The sequence below is a fragment of the Adiantum capillus-veneris genome, chromosome 9 (genome assembly GCF_014529385.1).
Source record: "Adiantum capillus-veneris isolate H3 chromosome 9, ASM1452938v2, whole genome shotgun sequence".
Classification (NCBI taxonomy): domain Eukaryota; kingdom Viridiplantae; phylum Streptophyta; class Polypodiopsida; order Polypodiales; family Pteridaceae; genus Adiantum; species Adiantum capillus-veneris.
In genome coordinates this window covers 102,556,852-102,579,111 of record NC_140939.1, presented here as the reverse complement: position 1 = coordinate 102,579,111, position 22,260 = coordinate 102,556,852, and the positions used below count along the sequence as shown (strand labels likewise).

Sequence of the window (22,260 nt, the reverse complement as noted above, 5' to 3'; positions counted from 1 at the left end):
CTCTCCACTTGAAAACTCACATAAAAATTGAAAAATAATATATCAACCTATAATTTAATAGGTAATTGCCTAGGGTTCGCGTGGTCTATTGTGCAAGGGATGGGAGTGAGAGTCCTCTGCTACAGAATTGCTCCCATGAGGGGAAGCCCTAGTTGGGTAGCTAGTTTGTCCTTGTACCATCAGCTTGCACTCTAAATTTGTGCATGCAAGGTGCCTTGGAAGCATCCTGCCCTACACAGGGAACCTCTACTCTCCTTTGGCATGGTAGAGCTTCAGAGTGTTGGACATCACTCATCGTAGTGAGGGATGCGAGCTGTGGGGAGCGGGTAAAGCTTATGGAGTACGCGGGCTACCACTCTCCATGTTCCTCTTCTGTTTCGCTCCGACCAGCTGGATGGGACGCAAGCTCTGAAAAATATTGTCTAAGGGCTTTCGTCCCAGCCTGGTAAGCTTCAGATGCTTAGTTGTGTGCCTTGGTTTCATGTTGTTTTGTGGTGCCCTGTTCAATTGGTAGTTCTGAGGGGTTTCGACTGTCATTTTTCTTATCATTGGGGATCAAATTGTGCTTGGATCGTTATGCTTGGTTTAGCTCCTAGTGATAGTGCTACAAGGTGGCCATACTTGCTCCGGGGCGCTCCCCCTTGGATATATGTTGCCTTTTACGTGGATGATCTTGGTGTGAGTGGTGTGGTGTTTACACGGGGCTATTCTCCTTTTGGTCAGTAAGCATGCAAGGTCAGGGTGGAAGCTCACCTAGAATGGTGGCACCCTTGGGAAGTTCTTTATGGTTTTTAAAATCCTCGACATTATGGTCTGCTATAATGTGGTAATGTATGAGTTACGCCTGTCATAAAACCTAATATCTACTTTCCCAAATGATTTTCTTATATTAAAATGATCAATTAATATGGGGAGATACTAAGGGGAGCGAGCAAAGGCTAGATATTGGAACGGCTGTCAGACCTGTCTCAACAGGGGATCCAAAGGAGGGGAAATAGGGATCCAGATGAGGATGGTCTGCTAAAGAGAAAAGTGCACCAGTGGAGTTTAAAAGACCCTTAGGTTTAACTCCATTAAAGACTTCCAAAGTCTAAAGTTCTAAATTTTTACTCTAAAATTCCTAGGCCATGGAAACTACTCTTAGTGAGTGAATAAAGTGTTGAATGCTAAACTCTACACAAAAAGGACAAAAGAGTGAGAAAGCTGAGAAAGAGACAACACTCTCTCTCTCTCTCTCTCTCTCTCTCTCACTCACACACACACACACACACACACACACACACACACACACACACACACACATCAATTTACCTTTCCACAAAGAAAATAGGACACATGTCAGGCATGTAGAAAAACCCCTAATTCTTGCATGAATCCAATTGGATGGACATAGAGGTGGACCAATGAGGGTTCAACTAGTGTAAACTAAACTTCTTATTTTATAAATGCTTAGAAAAACAACCAATAATAATTAGTCTCCCTAAAATACTATTGCACAGTCAAAAGGTCCAATGAGAATTAAGCAGCCCATAAATTTGCTTAATTCCTATTGGCCAGAAGACTAAAAGGTCCAATAGGAATTCAGATAATTAAATTAAATATATGAGATTTTACAAAAGGGAAAAGGATGGACACTTGTCACAAGGCTCTTGACTGGGCCTTTCAAATGCTATTGCCTATACTTTTTAGAGGTCAATAGGAAGCCAGCAAGAGTAAAGATCTTGCTCAAATGCTATTGGCTAAGCTTTTCAAGGACCAATATGAAGCCATCATGAGTAAATTTCAATAGGGGTCGACCAAGATGAGAGAGGGGCCTGACTTCTGAAGGCATTATTTCAAACACACTCACACAAGCTCATGTGTGAAGTAAAGAAAGTTTATCTCCTTCTCAAGCTTTAATGGAAAGCTCTTCATCTACTCCAAGCTTGTGAGAAGGGAGGCCTACACCAACAAACTCTTGGCTTGTGATGCAAATCCAACCAACAGACAAGCTCCAATGCATGCTCATCTCCTCTACCATGCTCATTACTAAGCTATTAGTGATTATGTGAGGAGAAATACTTCTTTCTCGTAAGAATACTCCTTCTTCCTCTAGATCTACTCTCATACCCCACTATCTCTCACCATCTTCGAAGGTGTGTGAGGTCTTGGGTCTGAGACCGTGAGGGAATTGATGTTATGTGATATCACATGTAGGTTTGGTGCATGAAGCTTCCATCTTCATTGCACCAACGAGTTTTTACCAAGGAACACAAAGAATTGTATTATACAAAGTCTCTCTTAATGGGAGAAGCTATAATACAAATGCCTAATGGAGGGGGGACAAGCCCATGTAAATCCGGTCCTCAATAGTTGTCAATTGTTCTATTTCTCTCCCTCTTTTGAGTATTGTTATGCCAAACTAATTAGATGTTATGCTAATGTTTCTATCTCCAACCAAGCACTCTTCTATGCTCATTAGGAACTTGTTCTTAATGAAATTCTCACTTTGTTAAGTTAATTTCCTCTTTTTACAAGCTATTTAGACCATTAAATGTTACATTGGTATCGGAGCTGTTACTTTCTCTTTTCTTGCTCAAGAAGAGAGGTCCCCAAGCTTGCTACGAACGATTGGTATTATTAATTGCATGAGGGTAAGTAGAATAGGGATTTATTCTCCTTGAGGTGCGTCTGTTTTGTGTAGTTAACGGGGTATCACTATCGAGAGCTATGGTCTTAATAATGGAGTCCCAAGGGGCTTGCCTACGGCTTTAACCATTATTGAGATATTAGAAGCTTCACAAGCACCCGTGCCGACTAGGCTATGATAAACCCTCTCTTCCATTCCTTACAGGGTGAAAGCATGTTAACCTGTCATGCTTTTTCATGTCCCGGACAAGGCTAACTAGCACAATTTTGACATATGCTAACTAGTACAATAACTTGAGCTACATCTCCAAGATCTATGACATATGATATATCAATAGAAAACACTTGAAACAAGGAATCCAAATGTACAACCTCCAACAAATTTTGATATTATTTATAAAAAATTTACTGGACGCCCAACTTTTCGAAGATGTGCTAACTTGAAACTGCTAACTAGCACAAAAAACGCGACAGGTTAACATGCTTTCACCCTACAATTAATGATATTTTGAGCCACGGGTATAGATGCTTTAGTGCTTACCTTTGAAAGTAAAGAGGAGTAGCAATGTTATGGAATTGATATTTTATTATTTATTACAGTTGACAGGTGGATTAGACTGGACCAAGCTAGGCCTATGCGAATGGAAATATATATATTGTACATTTTATTATTCAAGCGCTCTTTTATGAGCTTTGGCCATTTATGACCGGCCGGCCAGTTTGTACTCACAATTGACCATTTAAGAAATCTATAAAACAAATACGTGCAAGAGGGAAAAGGTCACTCGTGCACGGGGGGAGATTGCACCTAGTGTCTTTGTATTTTTGTTCCCTCTCCTCTCTTCTCTCTCAATGTCCCGGCGTAACACTCCGCTCTAGGAGGTGCGTCTGCACGTGTACTTTCGCTCTCTCCCGCTCTCTATCTCTCTCTGCTCGTATTGTACTCAATTATGGATTTGTGCGAGTTGACAAGTACGTGGATTTATTCATTTATGTTTTGCTATGCGCTATTTTGAGTATTTTGCAGGGCTCTCTACGCTCCCGGCTGTAGCAGTGGTATTAGAGCCCAGGCTACGCCCCGAAGATTAAGGATCTTGATAATCAAAAGCTTAGTAAATCATTTTTTTAAACTATCTCTTTATTCTACTTGGATATGCTTTCATTGATTGAACTGTGACTGTACATGCTCGATATTAACTTTATTGATTAGAGCCAGTATGAAAATTAGAGTATTAATGTTAATCAAATATATGAAGCATCTGACGTTTAAAGTGGTTTGTGTTATGATTTCTACGAATTTTAGAGACAATTAATCATGTGAAGATATACAATACACAAAGGAGGATGTATATAGTCTTCGTTTGGGATTTGTAGAAGAAGAAGAAGGTAGTAGAGAGATTTTAGCAAAATAGAAGTAATCCGAAGAGACCTTAAGGGAATTGAGTTCAAGGGCTTGAGGAAGTTCGAGAGAGTGGTTTGATGAACATTTAGATTGAAAATTTTTGAGCCGACTTCGGCATCAAGTTATAGCAGGAACCAACCTCGACAAAGGGTCAACAATTCAAACCTGCAGAAGAAATAAATATATACATTAATCAATTAACTCTATTGCTCTTGACAACAGAAGATATCATGGCTTTGCTACATGTAATCAAAATCAGTAGCATTCCCCAATCTCCCTTCTCTGTGCGCATCATCATCGTCATCATGTCAACATACAATGCCAACGTCAGCTATCGTTCGACCTCGTTGTAGCCAGCAATCATGAGGAGCATGCAGGGCAGTGACCACGACCCAAAGAACAAAACATTGGCGCCCATAGTTTTTTTTTTTTTTGCAACTTGACACACTCAGCATGTGGTCAGGAGTTATCTGCATGTAGCATAGCCACCACACATATTTCACCCTCTCCCTCCCTCGTCAAGAGGCAGCTACATGTCACACCCACAACTCTATCTCTCTCTCTTTCTCTCATCAGCTGGCTGCCTGTAATTGCACAGCAGCTACACCGCTTCTCCCATCTAGTCAAACACAACTACAATGGGGGTGTGGTCTGCATGCTCCCACCCACTGAACACACTCTCTCTCTCTCTCTCTCAGTTGCCTGCATGGTGTCAACCCACCCAGCAACAATCAGTGGCACCCGTAATTCTGTGGTGCAGCAGATCCACCTCGTGGCACCCACAATATCTCTCTCGTGCTCTCTCACCTCGTGGCACCCACACCACCCACTCTCCATGGAGAGGTTCTCTCCCCCTGCCAACCAATGGCGTCGCATCAACTCGAGCTGCCAACACTTCCGCACGACAGACTACCCACCACCTCTGCATGGACATTATGACCCCAAACGGTGGCCACCCAAGCTACCAACTACACCTCTCTCTCTGTCTTCAGCCGTCGCCACACACTGCCTACCTAACTCCAACCGCCATCTACCTGCTTTCTCTTATACAGCTATTGTTTCTTTCCCTCTACTCCAACTTGACAACCATTGTACTTGTCTCCTACTCTCTCTGTCCAACCACCACTACTCTCCCTCTCTCTCTCTCTCTCAATCGACTCAGCTGCCGCCTGGGTGTCCTTTTTTTTTTTTTTGTCTCCCTTCGTTCTATACACAACTAGCATAATTCCAACAAGGTGTGAAGCCTTCACTGGCCGATAAATCCGTGCTGAACAGCTGAAGGACACTGGCGGTGAATGGGTGATTCTTGACCATTATGAGCGCAGACACGTTATTGGCGAAACGAATGAGTTTATTGGTAAAAAAAAAGCTGATTATCATGCATTATCGCAGAACCTGATAATGCACTCGAAGAGCGTGAAGCCGGGAAGACGTTAAACGTTTGCTTTGAGCAATTGAAAGCATTTGCAAACATGGTGCCGAGTTGGGACAACATTGTGATTGCTTACGAGCCTGTGTGGGCGATTGGCATTGGCAAGGTAGCAACACCTCTACAAGCTCAGGAAGTCATCGCAATCCTCCGTGGTTGGATGGGGCAGAACGTTTCTGCCGAAGCTGCTAATTAAGCTGCTCGTATCATTTATGGTGGTTTGAGCCAATTGTGAAGGGCTTGCAAAGAAAGAAAATATAAATGGATTTCTTGTTGGAGGAGCCTCGCATAAGGGTCCGAAATTTGCCACAATTTGCAACTCAGTGACAACCAAGAAAGCAATTGTTTAATTCTTTCCAGCAATATAATTTATGGTCAAATTTTGTGAGATAATGAGAAAAATGCTATGTAGACCAATTGTCTTCTTGCATGAAGTATGTTGAGGTGTCCAGAATTTCCAACTGGCAAGTTTTGGACTTATCTTGGTGTTGAAATCAAGGGCTATGCCCAGTTTCAGTTCTGATAGAAATGTCAACATGTGAAGGAGCTAAAAGGGAAGAGGGCTCAAGCAAGACACAAGTTTCATGTATGTGCTTCTTGTTGTTGGTGATGTTTGTTGGAGTCTTAAGTTTATCGATAGCTTATCGCATTTGTGCCTTGTTAAGCTTTTCTATTGCAACAGGGGAAACTCTTGCAATTCTAGCCTCCATGCATCGTTCGATTTTTTTTGTGCCTTGGGTTTTAAAGTGTCCATTGCGACCTACACAAATGGCCCTCGCCTTCTGCTTTTCTTTTCTTCCCTCCCCCGCCAATATTTGAGGTCGGAAACTCAGATGACACCTGCCAAATCTCCCTAACGTCCCTCTTTCAACTAATGGCCATTTGTATGCAACTTTATTGTCAAAGGCAATCCTATCTCATATGGAAATCTGACCGGCCTTACTTTCTTGGATCTCTCAAGCACCAAGCTTGCACGTGTACTTCTAGAAGCTATTATCAAGCATATGAATCTTGTCACGTTGAAACTTGGTGCCAACTAGCTGGAGAGTCCACTATCTTCTGGCATTGCAAGCTTTTTAAATTTGTAGTATTCATAGTTGGGCAACAATGCAGTTCAAAAGCCAAGGAAAAGAAAAAATAATTTAAAAAAAATAACTTGTCTATTTTCTTAGACATTGTCTCAGAATTCCTTGAAAGGTGGAGAACGTGAGCAGCTCTCAAGGTACACCCCCTAACAATCTCTGTCATTTGATCACAATGAGAATTCCTACGACCTCTTGCCAATCTTTTCACTATTACTCTCTTCTAGTTTAACAATCTTTCAGGCCTCTTACCTAAGTATTTTTTTATTTTTATTTTTTTCTCTCTCTCGTCCAATAATCGGTTTTATGAGACAACTTGAATATTTTACCCAATTTTTTGTCTTAGGAGCAGTCTTCATTCTAAGGAACGATTGAAGATCCTTTTCAAGATTTGACACTGTGGTGGTTGATAGGTGTCACAAATTTTTTATTAAAAAAATAAGTTAAAAAAATATATAATATAATTGGCTATTTTAAACGATATGATGATTGTGCTACTAATCTTCATTTTTAAGAACTTGTTTAGCATTTGATTGTTTGCTACTAGCCATTTCTCCGAACCACCTCCAATTAAATTCAGGGAGACAAACTCACAGATTGTGCGATAAGGATAATACTGTTGGACAATTTGAAAGGAAAAAGATATTTTTTAATGGCATATTGTGAAATTAACCATCTCTAAAGTTCTAGCTTGTGCTTGCACTAAATGTAATTTCTATTGAGAGGATTTGACATTACACTATGCAGCTACTCACATGAATTCAGGACCTTTGAGTTTGTGAGCAACAATTTGTCAGTACTTTGCTACTCAACATATACTCCAATGTGGTTCCATACAGGTAAGAAATGATTTGTATTTTATTATGCACACCATGTCTAGTCCATTGGTCACCAACACAGATTCACCGATTTAGGCAGTGTGTAAATACTCCTCTTCGTGCAGATCCGTCGATTTAGGCAGCACATTGAACATTACAGATTCAAGATTTTTAAACAATACCAAATGCAGATTCACCGATTTAGGCAGCATTAGTGCAGATTCACCGATTTAGGCAGCACATCTTATTGGTGTAGATTCGTCGATTTCGGCAACACCGACCACAAAATCATGCTGTAGTGGCTGGCCACCATTGTAACTAGTATGATTTTGTTACCCGGGTATAGAAAATGAAAGATATTTTGGATTTGGATTTGGATTTGGATTCGAATTGGTATACAATGATTTTCTGTCACGACAGTATTTATGAAAGTGAACTTGAGATTAATGAGAATTGATTTATACAATGATGAGTGTGACCAATGATATCCTGATTCATCAGGGTATGACATATACTACTTATTCTAGTGGTATGGGACACTAGAATAGGTAGTATGTGGATGACGACAGGCATAACCAATGCGTCTAATTTTATGGATTTTCTTTTACTATTTGATACAGATTTCTAATCATTGTTTTTGACAAGTATTGTTTGCAAATTTTTATCTTCGCAACTGAGGACGGTTGCTTTCCAACGGAGAGGTATGTTATGGAATTGATATTTTATTATTTATTACAGTTGATAGGTGGAAAAGACTGGACCAAGGTAGGCCTATGCGAATGGAAATATATATATTGTACATTTTATTATTCAAGTGCTCTTTTATGAGCTTTGGCCATTTATGACCGGCCGGCTAGTTTGTACTCACAATTGACCATTTAAGAAATCTATAAAACAAATACGCGCAAGAGGGAAATGGTCACTCTTGCACGGGGGGAGATTGCACTTAGTGTCTGTGTATTCTTGTTCCCTCTCCTCTCTTCTCTCTCGATGTGCCGGCGTAGCACTCCGCTCCAGGAGGTGCACCTGCACATGTACTTTCGCTCTCTCTCGCTCTCAGTCTCTCTCTGTTCATATTGTGCTCAATTATGGATTTTTGCGAGTCGACAGGTACGTAGATTTATTCGTTTATGTTTTGCTATGCTCTATTTTGAGTATTTTGCAGGGCTCTCTACGCTCTCGGTTGTAGCAAGCAACTAGAGCTTGAAGTGCCAAAGTACAAGTAAGAATTTACACTTAAAACTTAGTTAGAATGGCTGACAATAGTAGAGAGAGCGAAATTAATGTTGATGGCTTTGATTTTGCTAATGATCAAGCTCCTAATGATGCTCCTATGCTTGTGAACTACCTTGTTACTAGGCTTCAACAAGCCATGGGCAACCCATCCCTCCAAGGAGAAGTGCAACAACAATTATGCATCCATGGGATTCTCCAATGTCCTCACCTAGAAGGGGGAGTGCCTATGAAAGCTCCTAGTGAGATTTCTAAAAGAGGGATCTCTACGGTGAGAGAAGAGGAGGACCCATACAAAGGGCTCAAAAGCTTACAAGTTGATGGGGAAAATCCATCACAAAGGAGATCCCAAATCTCAATGATAGAGCCCCCACCAAAAGAATGAGAAAGAAGTGAATATCCCACCACCTCGGCAGAGATGGCACCACAAAGACGGCAGGCAAAACACTCTCCAACACCCCCTAAACGGAGAAGACCATCACATACTCCTCCTCACCATAGTTCAAAGAAGGAAGAAAAGAAGTGTGAGAAGAAAAAGGCAAGAAAGAGGTCTCCATCTTCATCATCCTCCTCCTCTTTTGAAGGAAGTGATGGTGTAGCTCCCAAAGAACTCAAAAGGAGAGGCCATAGGAAGTCCTATGCCGCTTGGAAGAGGTCGTCCAAGCTCAAACAATTCAAGGAGTGAGGAAAGGGTATCTCTTTTCTTACCGTTACGATGGCACCTTTGGTGCTATGGACAAAGTCTTGGCTTTTATTCAACAATTTGATGTGGAATTTGGAGATGAGGGCTTCAAAGAGTCCTCTAAGATACGTCATGTAGCCATGCATCTCCAAAAGTCTGCCAGGCAATGGTGGTCTAGCCTATGAGCACACGGTGAAGCTCCACGAACATGGAAAGCTTTAAGAGCTTGCATTATGAAGCAGGTTTTGGCTAGCGATACGAAAGGTAAAGTACTCACCGAATGGAGAAGCTTGAAGCTCTCTCCCTATGAATCTATTCACAAATACGTGGACAAGTTTTGGGATTTACATCTCAAAGCCACTGTCTACAAAAAGATAGCTTTTGGAGAGAAAAAAATATATATTTGTGCGGGTTTATCTGAAGATATGGCGGAGAATGTCAACTCCCAAAGGCCTCGCACTATTTCAGCGGTCATACACCATACTATGGTGGCTTCAGGAATCAACTTCCAACAAGGGGCTAAGAAAAATCTTAAGCCCGTGGAAAGCAAAGACCGTAATGAGCCTAAGGGGAAGGACCATGCCCAAACGTCTCTCAAGGCAACTTCAACAACAACGAGTGTTACCATGCACCGAGCGATTTTTTTCGAGCAAGGACAAACCTGAGCAAGTGTTTGTACATAATATAGTAAATTTTATCGTCAAGAATATATTTATCGTTTGTTATATATTCATGAAACACAATAAAAAGGGTTATCAATGGATAGACTACCTCCTAAATTTCAAACGATTAAAGTTTACTTTTATGAAAATAAACACAATATTTGAAAATATTATCTTCTCTTTTAGGCTTGCTTGGGCTTCACATCATGTTTGAGCATAGAGTAAGATTGATAGACTAATAAGAGCTTTGGTTGTGCACTTAATGCTCAAGCCATCGTAAGTTTCTTTTTGTAAGGTCATTCGTAGTGCTCCTATGTCTAGTACTTTGGTTCTTGATTGTCATTTATACTTGAGAGAATCTTAGACGCATCAATTTGATAGCAATTTATTACAGCTTATTAGTTCATTTATACACAATCGTCTTTTCCATGTCGTCTTGCCCTATCTATACTACAAGGCTGTGATCTTCATACAAAGAAACCCTTCTTATACGACACATCGCCGACAAACACCATTAATTATGAAAGACTTATTTTGTTACAATAAATCATGTTTTTCCTTAATTGACCGGTATAGTACTTTTTCAATCAATTTACAAAAACAAAAACCAAAATTTATAGAGTTCTATGCCTAAAATTTTCTTGAAAGGCATCGTCATAACTGGAAAAAAGTTAGTTGTATATAAATAAAATAATTACAATCTTTTTACCATACAATGTGACAACCTCAAAGTTTAGGGGCATAAGTCTTCATATGAAGAGCTTCTTTCACAAAAGATTGAAGTTGCCACTCCTTTCTATTTTGACTCATTGTTTGAAAATGTATGGCAGATGTCAAATATCAGGAAGGCCATAACATCCACCACTCAATGGACAAGCACATTATAATTTGAATATGCTTTACATACTTGCTCATAAGAAATATTCATGTAACCACCAATTATAAGAGGTACATTCTACTTCAATCTATGAAGATCAAAGCCATGCCCTACTCTAAAAGGTAGTATTGGAGCCTTCTTCACATCTGGAACGATAGTTTCCACAGGAGGAGAAACCGCTATAGTGATTTTGCATACTAATTTTTTTGCGGCAAAATGCAATTTGTTTCGAGCTTGTGTCTGCTAAAGATAAGGTTGTATGGAAATCTTACTAGCTGGATGAGGGAAAGAGCTACATCGTATTAACAACGCATTGTTTTGCAATTGATCATGTCCCTCTACCATAAAGAACGACGCTAAGTGAGAGAAGATGCTTAGATCTCTCTCTCTCTCTCTCTCTCTCTCTCTCTCTCTCGCTCTAAAACATTAGAAACAATATCACTAATAGGGGCACATTAATTAGCAATTGATTTCCATAGAAAACCGGTCTTTAGTGTATTTTCAAAGCACAAAAGTTGAAAATTCTCAGCTAGTTTTGAGGGTCATCTTGAAGAAAACCGGCTAGATTTGGCAGGCTTAAAGTGTTAAACCCTCAAAAAATCCTTTATTTTATGTGGAGATCTTCAATGCTCTCCTTTTTTCCATTGATTCCTAGGTGTTCGGGAAAAATGTGTCTCAGCTTAATATCGTGCCCTTTTCAATTTCAAAAATGCAAGTATGTCCCCACAATTTTTGAAAACAAAAGTACGGGATGAATCCCAAGAGATACCTGTTGCAAAGACAAAGGATGGGACTGACAAAAGGAAGAGCGTGGAGTTATCTACTATAGTATGCTGGCACGAACAATAGCATGCGGTCAATGACACACAGTCATTGACGACAGCGTGGCTTGTTAGGTTTAGGGGCGGCCTGGTTTTATTTTTTAATTAATGCACTGCACTTTGCCGTGTAGCATATGCGACTTCCTACATTGTTAGTCCAGTTGACTTGAAGATGCGCGTGTGGAGCAGCGAGAGGTCGAGTCTAGCTTGCTAAGTTTTTGGTTGGACAACTTGCAAAGGGCTAATGTTGCACTCGTTGGAATCTCGGCAAGATTGCATCAAATATAATAAAGAACATATCAGTATGTTGAATCGAGTACTAGGCCAATTGAGGGTAAGCGGAAAAGGCGAAATTCCACCCCAATATAGAGAAAAATAGTGCAAATCCCCAAAAAATAAGCTTAATTTTCTTAAACTTTCTCCTGGTACATTCAAGGAAAGGAATATGTATGTTTGGAAAAATGGTTTTTCCTGAACAGTGATCCCTACAAACGTTCTTGGTGAACACTGCCTCAGAACGATCGAGACTAGCTTAGCTTTGTGTGTGTGTGTGTGTGTGTGTGTGTGTATGTGTGTGTGTGTGTGTGTGGTAGATCTTATATCTAATTAGCCTGAATCTTTGCAGATTCTTCTACCTCCTTACACCAATGCGCATATGAAGAAAAATTCTCGTGTGATGTTACTAGGAGTTGAACTCGCCAACGATTGAAAAGCGAGCGATCCAATTTAGCTAGCCAATCTCATCCCTCCTACTGGCAACTACTGGCTCTACACTACTATATTCATTTATTCTAAGATGCTTCCACATCTTCTGTCTTTGGAACGCATCCCCCTCGACGCTCACCCTCCAAAAGGGGATGGAGGAATTGAACACAGGCACGCATAGAAGTTTATTCTATGAATTCTGTAGATGCTCCATGTTGCCTTTACAAAAAATAATAATTTCTCTCCCCTGCCTCAGCTTGCCGCTCGTGGAGCTTCTGCCCCCCGCCCCCCAAAATCCCCCACCATACCTTTCCCCCCCCTCTTCTGCCTCCCGTTTACGAGCATACCCCCCCCCCTCCACCTCACTTTCCGCTTGCACTCTTCCCCGCTCACCTTCCTCTGCTCTCTATCTACTTCGATGCCTGAGCGGATATCATTGGATTCGATTGTTTTTTCCATTTTTTATAGCTGGGTACCCCCTACTGTAGGGAGACCTTAGCATTTCAATTCCACACTAGCAAACCAAGCTACAAGCGATGTCGATTTGTAGACTTAAATGCTATGACCACTGTACTTGCCACCTTCATAGAAACTCCAAGTGGGAGTCCTGCACCCGCTGCTTCTCTTACCCCTGCTTTGCACGACACCTTAACCTGCCCTCACTAGTCGCATCTCGTTTAATTCGCTTTTTTACCGATAAACTCCAGCAGGTACCCACTCTTTGCTTGATTCTTGTCTTTAACGATTTAAACAAATGAATCGTGGGCACATATGCTTTCAAAATGTGTAGCATATACTCTCTCTTTTTCCCTTTCTTTCTACTTGCCCATTCCCTCACCCGCCTCCTAACCCCTATAGCCTGCTGTCATGCTCGCCCTAACCTCCTGTATCCTCGAATAGTTCATACCCTGCTCGCCTTGCCAAGCCTGAGCCCTGACCAATACATTGCTCCCCTTCTAGCAAGTCGCCCACAACCCATATCCCTCGCCCTCGCTTGTCATGGAGCACTGGCCCCTCCTGCCCTTATTGCTCACCCAAGGTTCACATAGTACTATCGTTTCCCTACTCTTCTACTCGCATCACGGATTCCCCTCCTGCTTGCTACTCGCTAGCCGATATATAACCAGATCCGACTCGCTCTGATCACCCTCGACCACCTACTTGTCTCACCCTCTTGCCGTTTTTTATTTTTGCCAGCCGCTATATTCTCTTGCCATACTGGCACATACTCTATCAACTTTTTTTTAAAAAAAACTCTCTAAAAGAGCGCATGCCGGTGTGCGCTCTTTCAGAGAGTTTTTTTAAAAAAAACTGAGAGAGAGAGAGAGAGAGAGAGGACTTCAGCGCCCACAGGCGGAAAGCAGGATGGATAGAGTGGAAGCATGCGGCCTGGGGGGGTGTCTCGCCTCGCAGATTTCCCTCCTGCTTGTTGCTCGTGCTTGCTCACCTACTGACACTTGCTCTCTCCTCTCCCTCTCATGAATGCACTAGCCCTATCTCCCCCTCTGGTCACCCTAGCCAATCAGCTTGCTTTGTCCATGAATGCCTTTACCAACCACCCGATTTACCCTCCTCCAGCCCTTGCCATCTCTTCCCACTCACCTTGATAGGCCCTACTCTCCACTCGGACCACTCTAAGTTTGTCGTTGCACTTCCCTTGCTAGAATCACTCTGATCACCCTCCACCACCTTCTTGTCTCACCCTCCTACCATTTTTTATTTTTGCCAGCGGCTATATTCTCTTGCCATACTAGCACATTAGGATAAGTTTGGACTCAAAAATGGGCCTTGTAAGAATTGTTGATGTGGCATAGCTCTCAAAAAGTGGGGATCGGTAATTTTTTTGCAAATAGAATCCAAACTTGTCAGAGGTTGGATATTTAGAATCTACTCTTCAAATGCTATCTATTGATATATAGCATGCATGTGTCGGACATTGCCTTCATGTAGATCTAGAAAAAGGTGATTTTAGATTACTGTAACGGTAACAAAACCTGGCTGATCGAAAAAAAATGGCATAACTTTCATAGAAGTCATGCAAACTTTTTGGACCTTGGCTCTTTAGAATCCATTTTTCAAGAAGTTTCCAGTGATAGGTCATATCACGGGGTTCTAAGCAATATTTAGAGGGGTCTACCAGGTTGCTTTCTTTTGTACAACTTTGATGATATGGCACACTTAAAAGGCCCAAAAATGAGTTCAAAATTTTCCTAATGCATACTCTATCAGCTTTTAAAATAAAAACTCTTTGAAAGAGCGTGCGCCGGCGCGCGCTCTTTCAGAGAGTTTTTTTAAAAAACTAAGAGAAAGAGAGAGAGGACTTTAGCGCCCACAACGAGGCTGCAACGACGGTGGAGGTGTACGCGATAGGTCATCCACTGGGGCGGAAAGCAGGGTGGATAGGGCGGAAGCATGCGGCCCCAGGGGGGGTCTGTTTGTTTAACAAGATAAAGAGCGCACGGGATTGCAGCACTTGCATATGCCTGGATGCTTAGCCTAATAGCATAAAGTATAGATATGATTCGTAAGAGAAGGTGCAAGAGAGAAATTCCTCGAAGAGATTACGAGGAATCTCAATGATATTTGAATAAATGCAGAAGGTGCCAGTAGTATGGCTCACGCAATGGTGGCGGCAGCAAGACAATGAGCACTGACAAGTGCCACGTGAGGTCAACTGACAAGATAATGAGCAAGTAGTGGTAGCGGCATGGACCTTCGACAATAGTATGTGCTGAGAAAATCATTTTTTCTAGTTGTAGAGGTTGACCCTTTAGACAACGTGAGGGATCTGCTCATATGGTTAGCATATGTCTTTGAGAGGGTCTCCTGGTTGTGTGATCAAGTCCCATTGCTCAAATCTCCTTTTATCCCAGGTTGCCTTGGAATGAGGATAGTGAGGGACAATTTCAACTGCCTGATAATGTCAAATTGGATGATGTGAAAGCTATAACTTAAGCTGGTGTACTAACCGTCACTATCCCTACGAGACACCAGGTGAAATCCGCCGCCATAAATGTGTCTGTTATAAGCAAGCTTTAGCAAAACCTTGCTACTCATTTAATGGGCTACTTGCTGTTGTTGCTTGCTTCATCAGAAAAAGTATAAACAGGAAATGGTATAGTGACCGTTAATGTGCGTCTTTATTTGTTAGAGAAAAATGGAAAAAGAAATTATATATCGACTACCAATGTGTGTCTTGTCTAAGCCTATCATAGATGAGTCAACCCTTTGTGGTCTTCTTACAAGGTTTTATGCATCAGGAGTGTTGGGTGCTCTCAATCAGTTTGCATGAGTAGGCCGTATCCATTGCCATGGAAATAGCGGCACGTCTATGTACTCTTTGGATCTTTGTAGAGTTTATTTTTGAGACAGACTTGGGCCATATTTATCAGTTTCTTCTTGAAATAATTGTGGCTCATGCATGGTTGCACGTATACCAGTTATTTTCCTTACATGGAACAATGCAACTCTTTCGGTAACTATGCCAAAATGCTGACTTTTGAAGAGAGAGAGAGAGAGAGAGAGAGAGAGAGAGAGAGAGAGAGAGAGAGAGAGAGAGAGAGAGAGAGAGAGAGAGAGAGAGAGAGAGAGAGAGAGATCTAAGTCAGTCTCCATTGCTGCCCTCTGCCAGTCCCCACCAGCAACTATGGACTCTCGAATCTCTCCCAGGAACCCCTGCTCTCCCTCCCCTTACTTGCTTGGTCTAGGATGTTCTCAATTCTTCACGCTTATTGGTAATGATGATGGCAATGTTGTTGATACTCCATTTTCCGCTTGTTGTGCTGCCTCCCAACGCTTTTCATTCAAGTACTACCCTCACTTTGGCCCCACCACTTCAACCTGCCGCTTTTTTATTGCAATGCTATGCCTCGATCCATGCAAGTAAGGGTCTTTTGTGCTATATCCCCATTTTTGTTAAGGTGTACTAGTCTATCCACCTGTCCTTTGAAGAGAGAGAGAGAGAGAGAGAGAGAGAGAGAGAGAGAGAGAGAGAAAGAGAGACCTATAAAATATTGAGGGCTACTCTATCAAACAGCCCATGGAGATGGTGTTGGCAACCCAATACATTCTAGTACGTAAAAGTTGCCGACCTCCAGCACACGACCCTGGAGCATCTTTCCAACTTTTTCTTACCCGTGTTGATGTTGTTGCCATTTGCAAATGCAAAATGTGCTCATGAGGCCGTCAATATTGGGCCTGCACGTGATTAATAATCAAGACTAAGACTGATCTGAGCCCTTGGGTGGTCGGCTTCAGCTTCTTCAAGATATATTTTCTGCCTTCAACCTGGGCATCACCCTGCTGTCTGCATCTCGATTGGCCGGTGTCAACAATTGGCTCTTGCTAAGGGCCATTAATTGACTCGATCACTTGGTGGAGATGGCACGTTGGCTGGCTTGGAGCTACAGTTGCAATGGCTGCAGCATGCCATGCTTCACCTTCTCCATGACTCGCTTTTCTTTTGGGCCAGAGATAATGGGCGTACCTTATTTTCCCGTGGGGACATCCCTTCATGTGGAAGTACAACTGCCTCATGCACATGGCCCATTGGTGTTCTCATCATCAGGTTCTTCCTCTTCTCACCGAGGCCGGCTATGATATTGTCCATGTGCAAAGGATTATGTGCCCAATTCTTCCATGGCAGACGTACATCAGTATAGTGCATGATGCATTAGGGAATTCTGACAACTTGGACCCCTGGTCCAATGTGATTTTCATAGAGAAGCAGCTGCAGTGGGAGTAAAAGGCGGATATGCAGCTAGACAGTCACAAAGAGAATGGCAGTAAGGAGTTTATGATGATTTTGGTCAGCCGCATGTTTGCATGGCTAGAGAGGTATGCATGCAATGTGCTGCTCAAGGATATGCTCGCAAAAATTTTTAAGGGTGTGTTGGCGCCGCTCATGCACATGTGTCCACACCCAGCTTTGTGCGAGGCAGTTGTGACATAGCTTAACACTAGGTTGGTAACCTAACAGGACATAAAAGTGTCCTTTCAGGGTTTTGAAAAAAACCTCCAAAACCATAGTAGATCCACTCATTTTGTAAAATCATTTCATGAGGTTATAGTTCAAGGCCTACTACACATGGAAAAAATAAGAAACTTGTAAAATTTCTCATCTTTTGGTCACACCAAGCCTCCAAAGTTGATGGACCAATACATTTTCATCAAAACAATCATTTCTTACGTTTTGTTGCATAAAAATAAGATTAGGGATTTTTGTAGGGCTTGACATAAATTCCCTAGTTAACTTCAAAGGGTTGGTGATCAAAAAATATGATTGCTTCTCACTCACTATTTTTTGTTTTGCCAAAAGAAATAGGTACAAAAAAGTTGAATTTTTACCATTCTGCAAACCTATCATCAAAGTTTCTATAGCCACACTCAATACAAATAATATATGCATGTTTTCTTAGTTCCGTATTGTCCTTTAGGTTCATAAGGAGCCATGGAGCATGTCAAAAGAATAATACATCTCTTACCAAGGGGAATCTTGGGGACAAAGATGAAGTGCTAAATACAGCAAACATGAAAAAACTGGGTTGAACATTATGAGTTGTAGAATCCCATAGAAAGTATTCAGTATCTAGCCAAATTTGATCCTTATGACTAGATATGGTTACTAACTACAAAATGCATGTAGTTGTCACAAGAAACTAACAATATTGAAAAAGCTATACTTGATATACTAGAATGTTTCGTTTTCTTCTATAATTGGAAAAATCAGCCATCATTGTCTACTATGCAAAATAGGGTATTAGGTGCCCCAAAACTCAAGGAATATTAGCTTTATGTTACAATATGCGACATAAAAAATCAAAACTGCATTTAGATATCATGAAAGCCACCAAAAAAATCATAGAAGAGCTAAAATTGGCTAAAAAACAGGATTTGACAATTTTTGTAATTTGGTCATAACTTACAACTTTAACATTTATTTCTCCCTAGAAGCATCAGGACATGTTGAGGACTGCTAAAGATAGTTCTCTAGCATTATAGACCTCACAAACATGAATTATAGAGTGGTATAGTTGCAAAAAGTTGAAAAAAGCCAAAAACAGGACCCGTTTTTTCACACAATTTAGGTTGTGAAATGTTGTCCAAGGACAAGGTTAAAGATGGAATTGATATTCCAAAAAAATGTCGAGTTTTTTTCAGCTCATGAGACAACTTTCTAGACAGATAGCACCTCAAAATCCTTTTTGAAACTCTTGACATAATTCAAGGAAAATGGTCACTTAATAGGACATAAAAGTGTCCCAGGACATAAAAGTGTCCCATTACCAACCTAGTGTTAAGAGGAAGATGTTGGAGGTCTTCCCAACTGGGCATTATGAGACATTAAGCAGACACCCGTGTGGAGAGAGAGAGAGAGAGAGAGAGAAGAAGTGAAGAGCTCCCAAACTCTCCTTGAGATTTGTTTTAGTGGCAACAACCTTACCTTTTTAGTGTAAGGCTCATGGTTTCACCCTTCGATTGGGGGGCTACAATTGGGGAATAGTTTTTCATCACCCTTTTTATGGAAGCCATGGAACTATGACATATTGCAACCATGGTACACATACACCAATGTGTCATATGTGATTCTTAATGTATAATAAACACCCAAATTGTTAACAAGCTCTATGAGGTCTTGCGTGTAAGGAGGTAGGAACCTACCTAAACCTTGTGTAAAGGGTTTTGTTGGTCAAATATTTGTGGTTGATTTACCATTAAAAATAGGTGCAATCTTGAATTAATTTTTATTGTTGTGCTTGAAGTCATCTAAGAAATCATTTTGGTTTTTGTTTTGTATATGTGCCTTGCCCTATCTCACTCGTTTTAGGGATTTCTCGGAAAATCTCGCTCGAGCTTTGAGATTCCTCAACAACACAAGCTAAGGAGAAGGGACTCTACAAAGGCAAAAATAGACTCTCTCCTGAAGAGCTAGAGCGTTATCCCAAGGATAGTCTCTATTTCAAACGTGGGGAGCAAGGGCATGCTTATCGTGCTTGCCAACAAAAGAACACACGCAATGAACCTCCTAGAGCTTCCATAGTTGAAGTTCAAGAAGAAGATGCTCATCGCAAAGGATCTCCTCTATGTCATGCTTGGGGAAAGGTAAGAGAACATGATGCTGTCATTCTCTTCGACAATGGATCTACTCACAATGGTCACTAGGCTAGGCATCCAAGCCTTTTAGATGGGAAATACCCTACTAGCCAATGGTGCTTTCAAGGGAGAAGAAGTCCCAGTTACTCCCTTAATTTGGAAATTGAGGATTGATGTCCAAAGCTATGTGGACAAAGAGGATTTATTCATCTCTTCCCTTAAGCATGAGGACGTAATCCTAAGAGCACCATGGTTTGATCGCATGGTGGCTAGCATCAAGATTCTTGAAAGGAAAATTTACTTTAAGTACAGGGACAAAAGCTATGTGGACAAAGAGGATTTCTTCATCTCTTCCCTTAAGCATGAGGACGTAATCCTTAGGGCACCATGGTTTGATCGCATGGTGGCTAGCATCAAGATCCTTGAAAGGAAAATTTACTTTAAGTACAGGGACAAAGAAATGTATAGATATGCTAACGAGTCAGTTAACACTCGACCTATTGTACATAAGCAAGCTTTTGATAAGTCAATAAAGAGCTCTAGTTCCGTGTACATGATACTTATAAAATACTCTTAAAATAAACCTAATGTTTTGTCAAAAAAAAAAGGGAATAAAAAATAAGTATGGTATCTAATTTCTTTAATGAGTTCCAAGATGTTTTTATTGACGACATCCCTAATGAATTGCCTCCAAAACGAGGGGATGATGACCATGCAATTGAGCTTCTTCCAGGAAGCTCACCGCCTAATAAGCCTCCTTATCAAGTTTCTCAATCTCAACAAGAGAAAATTATGCGGGAAGTGCATGAGTTGGTTAAAAAAGGAATGGTTAGGCCTAGTTCATCTCCATTTTGTTCGCCAGTTTTATTAGTGTAAAAGAAAGATGGAACATATCGTATGTGTGTCGACTATAGAGCACTAAATAGGATCACTATCAAAAATAGGTTTCTTGTTCCACGCTTAGAATTGCAAGAGATGCCAAGGACAAAGTGTTCATCAAATGGAAAAGTTTGCAGCTACTCTCCAATGAGTCTATCCACAAATATGTAGACAAGTTTTGAGACTTACATATCAAAGTTATAGTCTTTCAAAGGATAGACTTCACCAAAAAAATATAACAATTTTGTGTGGTATTACCTAAAGAATGGCCGTGTATGTCAACTCACAACAACCTAGCACTATCACCAAAGTTATCCACCACACTATGGTTGCTTCAAGGATTGATTTCCAACAAGAGGCGAGAAGAAATTTCAAGCCCATGGAAAATAAGAATCGAAATGAGGCTAAAGGGAAGATAAGCTACAAGGATTGAGCTAAAAAGTGGCTATCACCAAATAAGGATAGTGGATCAAGACATTATAAAGACCGCATTTCGCAATACATTTGGTCTCTATGAATTTATTGTCATGCCTTTTGGCTTGACCAATGTACCAACTACATTCAGCCGCATGATGAAGAAGCTCTTTAGGCCTCACTGTAGTTACACTGGAGTGTTCTTTGATGATATAGTCATCTACTCCAATTGAGTGGACAAACAAAAACAGCACCTCCAGGTAATTTTCCAAGTTCTACGAGAAAATAAGCTTTACATAAATCAAAAGAAATGTGAATTTTTCTTACAAGAGATTCAGTATTTAGGTCATATCATCTCTAAAGATGGCATCCAAATGGATCCATCAAAGTTATAACTAATAAAATCATGGCCTAATTCAAAGAATCTGCTTGAATTAAGAAGCTTTATAGGTATGTGTGCATACTATAGATGCTTCATAGAAAAATTCTCACTCATAGTAGGACCATTACATGACCTACCAAAATATAACATTTAGTATAAATGGTCTACCAAGGAGAACAATGCTTTTGAAAAGCTTAAAGAGAATCTTATCTTTCAACCTTTGCTTACACTACCGGATCTCTCAAAGCCATTTGAGGTCCAATGCAATTCTTGTGGTGATTGCCTTGGAGCCGTGCTGCTCTAAGAAGGGCACGCCATAGCATATCAAAGTCGAAGGTTCGACCTAGTTGAGCAAGCTCTAGGCATATATGAAAAGTAAGTGTTAGCATTTCTACTTGCCCTAGACACGTGGAAGCACTATTTATTGGGGACTCCTTTCATTCTGCAAAACGGATCACCAAAGCCTTAAATACTTCATGATGCAGACCAACCTCTCCGGCAAACAAATGACGTGGGAAAAATTCCTTTCACAATTTCATTTTTATATTGCTCTCATTGCTGGCAAGCATAATCAAGTAGTTGATGCACTCTCAAGACGATCAAGCGTGAATGCGGTTTCCATAGCAACTCACAATGATCTATCTTCTATGATAGATGAGTGCACTATCGATCCCGATTTGAAAGATGTGTTGTGAGCCCTTGCACTATAGGGAGGAAAAAGGAACCATTTACCCTACAATATGGTTATCTTCTCCATGGTAATAGGCTATGCGTTACTAGCTCACTAAGTGAGAAAGTAATGTATGAATCTCATGCTCCTCCTTATGCAGGGCATAGACCCTAAGAGGGATAGAAATGTACTTCTACTGGCCTACCATGAACACAAACATGCAAGAGTATGTTTCAAAATGTGTGGGTTGCCAAAAGATGAAGTTTGATAGAGGGAAGCAACCTGGTTTCTCGGGGGGTTCACCTTTTAGTACCCCCCCATATAATGTGCGTTCATAGGGTATTATAAAAACCCCTCTTCTAACATGTCTAAATGAATAAACTACCCCTTATTTTAGTTTTGTTTTTCCAAAATTGAATATAAAAACCCCTTATTTTAATGTATCTCTGTTAGATTGCCGAAATTTTTTGCATTTTAAAACCCC

The 22,260-nt window shown here is 40.9% G+C and overlaps 1 pseudogene; it reads left to right on the top strand.

Annotated features, from left to right (window-relative positions):
- Window positions 1-203: 203 nt before the first annotated feature.
- On the top strand, window positions 204-5,809 carry LOC147450912 (triosephosphate isomerase, cytosolic pseudogene; annotated as a pseudogene).
- Window positions 5,810-22,260: the final 16,451 nt, after the last annotated feature.